Source organism: Cebus imitator, unplaced genomic scaffold (assembly GCF_001604975.1).
Source record: "Cebus imitator isolate Cc_AM_T3 unplaced genomic scaffold, Cebus_imitator-1.0 Scaffold68, whole genome shotgun sequence".
NCBI lineage: Eukaryota > Metazoa > Chordata > Mammalia > Primates > Cebidae > Cebus > Cebus imitator.
The window spans coordinates 3,016,768-3,021,865 of NW_016107383.1; positions in this window are offsets into that span (position 1 = coordinate 3,016,768).

The following is a 5,098-nucleotide window of genomic DNA, read 5'->3' on the forward strand; positions in this document are numbered from 1 at the left end:
CCAAGATGGTGAAACCCCATCTCTACTAAAAATACAAAAATTACCTGGGCATAGTGGTTGGGCACCTGTAATCCTAGCTACTCGGGAGGCTGAGGCAGAGAATTGCTTAAACCCAGGAGGCAGAGATTGCAGTGAGCCGAGATTATGCCACTGCACTCCAGCCTGGGTGACAGAATAAGACTCTGTCTCAAAAAAAACAAAAAAACCACCTCACTCACTTGAAGGGCTACTATATGGGGTTGAAATAGATACAATAGTTTGGTTTTCCATTAGACTTTTGATAAGAACATTCTGATTGACTTAACAATTGTATTTTCTTTTTACAAATTAATAAATGTCTCTTTTAGTCTATCAAAACAGATAGTAAAAATATGCCTAATTATACCATAGAATCAATTCATAGGTCAAATCACTTTTCAGTAGCAGTGTCTCTCTGTAAATTTGATACATAAAGCTTATTAATTGTGAGTCTTTCTTCCAATGACAACATTGTAAACAGGCTTTATCTAACATTTTTAGAAATCGCACCAGAATGGGAACATTTCTACTTAAACAGAAAAGCTAAAAGCAAAGGTATTTTTTTGCCAGTTAGCTATTTTAGTTACTCAGCACTTCTCCATAGATATTTATGATTGTTGGACTATGCATCAACTTTTGTCTCGCTAGTAACTTCTTGAGATTATGAAGTCCAGTAGCAGTAATTTATTATATTAATTAAGAGACATCGTAGTGATGTGTTTAACAGTAATAGGAATCAGACAGTATTATTAAGGATTGGGTGTATATATAAAATAATGCTTTTCATGACTAAAATTTATCTTGATTCATTTTCTAAAAATAACTCAATATATTTCATTTCTCTAATACATTTACTACAATTCTCTATGAATATCATTTGGCTTAGGTAGGATATTTCATTAATTAAGCATACATCACACTAACTCAAGGCAGGAAATAATAAAGTGATGTGAAGTGTTAACATATCTGACAGTAAATGATAAAAATTAATCTAACTAAGATGCCAGCTATAAAATAAATTATACGGACCAAAGAAAAATATGAACATCAAATAAAAAAGATGAATTGCATTCTAAATCTAAGGCAAGGTAGATGAGTACAGTTGAGTTCCTTATAAAGAAATATTTGAAGTCATAACTATAACTAGATTTTACTTCAAATGAACAAATCTCAATTTAGATTCTTTTTTGTCCTGAGCCACAGCTAATATGTCTCTATTTCATGATGAATACTGTCAAGAATGACAATGATTGATAAGTAGAACTAGTACAAAGTTCCTCCTAGAATGGAATGTCATCCATGTGAGGAAAAAGAAGACAAATTAAGTCTAAAATTAAAATATATCACCAGCAGCCCCAAAGCACTGACTCAAAATCAGGCCAATTTAAACTGTTGTTATACGTTACTTCAATTTTTACATTTCCTGGATAAGTAACTAGTAAGTGGCGGATTTTCCCAACAGAAAACAAATATCTCTCCAAAAAAACTATGGCAGTAAATTGTCAACAAGAGAAACACTCGATGAAGGTGAAAAAAAAAATACACTGGGTAATTGGTGTTTGACGTTTTTCCATTCAATTTGTAAAATTTCAATTTTTTTTTAGAAAGTTTCCTCTTGACACATGCTTATTATAGAAAAATGTTAAAGAGAAATAAAAAGCAGAAAAGTAACCTATGCAATGTTTAGCCCTCAGAGAAAAGCAATTTAAATGTTGCTCCACACCCTCCTAAACTTTTATTATTTAAAAAAAAATAATTGTGTTCATATTGAATATACATTTTTTGTATTCTGGATATTTACTCACTTAATGTTGCATATTATTACACACTCTTCATAAAGATAATTCTTAACAACTTCACAATATTCTGACAAGTATATGTGTTCCCAGAAGTATGGATATTTTATTAACTCGATACAAATTAAGTTGAAATATATAGACAATTACTTTTCCAAGAATTGTACCGATTTACACCATTACATTATGATATCATTATATTATGTGGGGGTGCCTATTTCATCACATTTTCAGTAACATTAATCTATTTCTGGACGGTTTGTTCCATTTCTTAGATCTCTTTATCAATTCCTGCATTTCAGTTTACATAACAAAGCTTTAGAGTGTGTTTTGGTATTGAACAGGTAAATTTGCCCAAAGATTTCTCTTTTTTCACCAGTTCTGTAAAAATTTTATTACTCTTTTCCTCATATTAACATTGAAATTGCTTCTAAATGCAATCAATAAAAATAACATTGAGATTTTGATTGTGTCTCTTTCTGTCAAGCTCTTCCATGACTTCCCTTTTGTCTAGTTCAGTGGTGCTCAGCCAGGGGTGATTTTATCCCCCAGGAGAAATTGGCATTTTGGTTTTCACAACTGGAGGGTGGCATTGGGGGAGGCAGGGTTAGGGGGAGTTCTGCTACTGGCATCTAGTGTTTACTGGCCAGGGATGCTGCTAAACATTCTTCATTGCACAGCATAAGACAGACCCAACAACAAAGGATTTCCCCAAGCGTTCCAAAATGTGAATCATGTGGGTGGGGGTTGAAAAACGCTCATCTATGAGATATATTGAAAATCACTTCGCTTGGCACGCCAGCCTGTCTTTCATCCACCTCAGTAGTCTTCTAAATGAGGTACTTAACAGCCCTAGTGGCTGGTTTCTAGATCCTCAAAATGATTTGCTGGATAATATACCCATGTTCAAAATAATACTACAGGAGAAAGAGGAGGGGGAGGAGGAAGAGAAAGAGGTGTATCTTTCATCTATTCCAAATTATGCTATGTTGCAATGGCTTTAGAGTGAAAAGAAAAAAACAAACTAGGAACCCAACTTTAAAGATTAATCAAGGCAATGCATAAATCCACGTGGCTTCAAACTCTTTGTAATAAAATGAGACATAGTGTTTAAATTGGCCTGATTTTGAGTCAGTGCTTTGGGGCTGCCCGTGACAGTGTGCATTTAATATTTGGTAAGGATAGTCTTATCTTTTCTTATTTTTTCTACATATTTTCACTGACTTACAATTTCCATTTGAACCTGAAAACTCGTTCAGTTAAAAAAAATTCCAGTCCAGAGTGGTGCATTTTTTACAATGAACCTACATTGAAATATCATTATACATACACATACATAGAAATTGCATTTCTAGAAATTTATCTTAAGGAATGAAGTAGCATTGGATAGGAAGATGTGCAAATAACGCTAATATTTACAGCATGCTTACAATATGCCAGCATTCTAATACATCTTAATGTCTCAGCTGGAAACAGTACAATATTCACAACTACACTCAAGCTGGAAACAGTACAATCTTCACTTTATGGGGAAAACTGAGGCTCAGAATAGGAACTTGTCGCGAGTCACAGATCTACGAAGAGTCTAGATCGAACCACAGTCTGTGTGATGCCAAGATCCTATATCCAGCTTTTTCTAAATAGCAGTCTTTTGGGTTTCACTTATGTGTGTGTGTGTTTCAAAGTAGTTGAACAACAATGTCAGGGAAACCATGGTTTCAACATGTTAGGTATATTTCCTTTTTTTAAAAAATCAGTTTGAATATATTCCACCTACACACTTCTCAGAGAGGCTGTCTCTTTTATATCCAAACACCAGCACTTTGCTTCAAAGGCTAACACAACAATGGCCTGAAGGCAGGACCAGTGAACGTAGAGTAAAACATGTTTCAGGATCTGTCATGGAGGAACTTCAAATACTTTACCGATGGCACTGAATTCCTGGACTTGACCTATTACTGCACTTCCAGCATCCAAGAGCACTGTGTCTTACAACTTACTCCTTATGACTCACTTATAACAAACGTCATTCATTACATCAATGAAAATTATTGTTAATGCCATTTACACTAATTAAAACAACATCTGGTATAGATACCAATAAGAATAGTTTAAGTACCAAGTAATCTACTCTTGAAATGTTGATTCTTCTTAGGATATTTCAGTGTTATTAATTGTCCAGATAGTTTGCATTATGCTGTCAAGGGCAATCTCTCATGCATGTAGGCACACACACACACACACACACACACACACCCAAAATGTTTATATTGAAGCAATTTAAATTATCACACAGACTACAGGATAGTCTCAGCAAACAGAAACTACCAGAATTATCTTTCCAGTGTTACTTATAATAGTAACAAAATTTATTGAAATGTCTAAAACCAACGACTTGGTTTAAAAAAAATCTTGATACATTCTTGGGTTTCTTAACTGCAGTATTTTTGGTATTTTGGGCTAGAGAATTCTTTGTCTTGGGAGATTGTCCTGTGCCTTGCAAGAAGTTTAGAACCCTTGGTGTCTCCCCAGTAGATGCCAGTAGTAGCTCCCTTTTCTCAGTAGTGCCAAGGCAAAATGTCTTTAGACATTATAAAATGTCTCCTGGGGGGAAAATTCCACCTAGTTGAGACCTATAGAATGGAACGCAACCCATGTAGCTATTAAAAGTATGTTATAAAGAATATTTACTGATCTAGGAAAATGTTCATAATATACTTAATGGAAGAATCAAGATAAAATGACAGATAAGTCAGACCTTTATTTATAAAGTAAAAATGGATATATGCATTGAAATACAAAGACAGCTAACTTTTTTTTTGCTTCTGGACTGAACACTAACCTTTCATATGTGTTGTCTGTTTAATTTCCATAATAACCTTCAGAGGTTGGTAATTAACCCCATTTGACAAATAAGGAAACAATCTCAGAGATGTTAAGCAATGGAATGATAATTTTATAATATTAACAGCAGTCATGTCTGGGTAGTGAAATTGGATGTAATCATTTATCTCTGTATTTTCCAAAGTTTCAACAATAAGCATCTATTATTTTTAATTAGAAAACTTAACAAATGACATTACTAGGCCAGGTGTGGAGGCTCATGCCTGTAATCCCAGCACTTTGGGAGGCTGAGGTGGGAGGATCACTTGAGGTCAGGAGTTCGAGACCAACCTGGCCAACATGATAAAACTCCATCTCTATTAAAAATACAAAAGTTAGCTGGGAATGGTGGTGGGTGCCTGTAATCCTGTACTTCTGCCTGGGTGACAGAGTGAGACTCC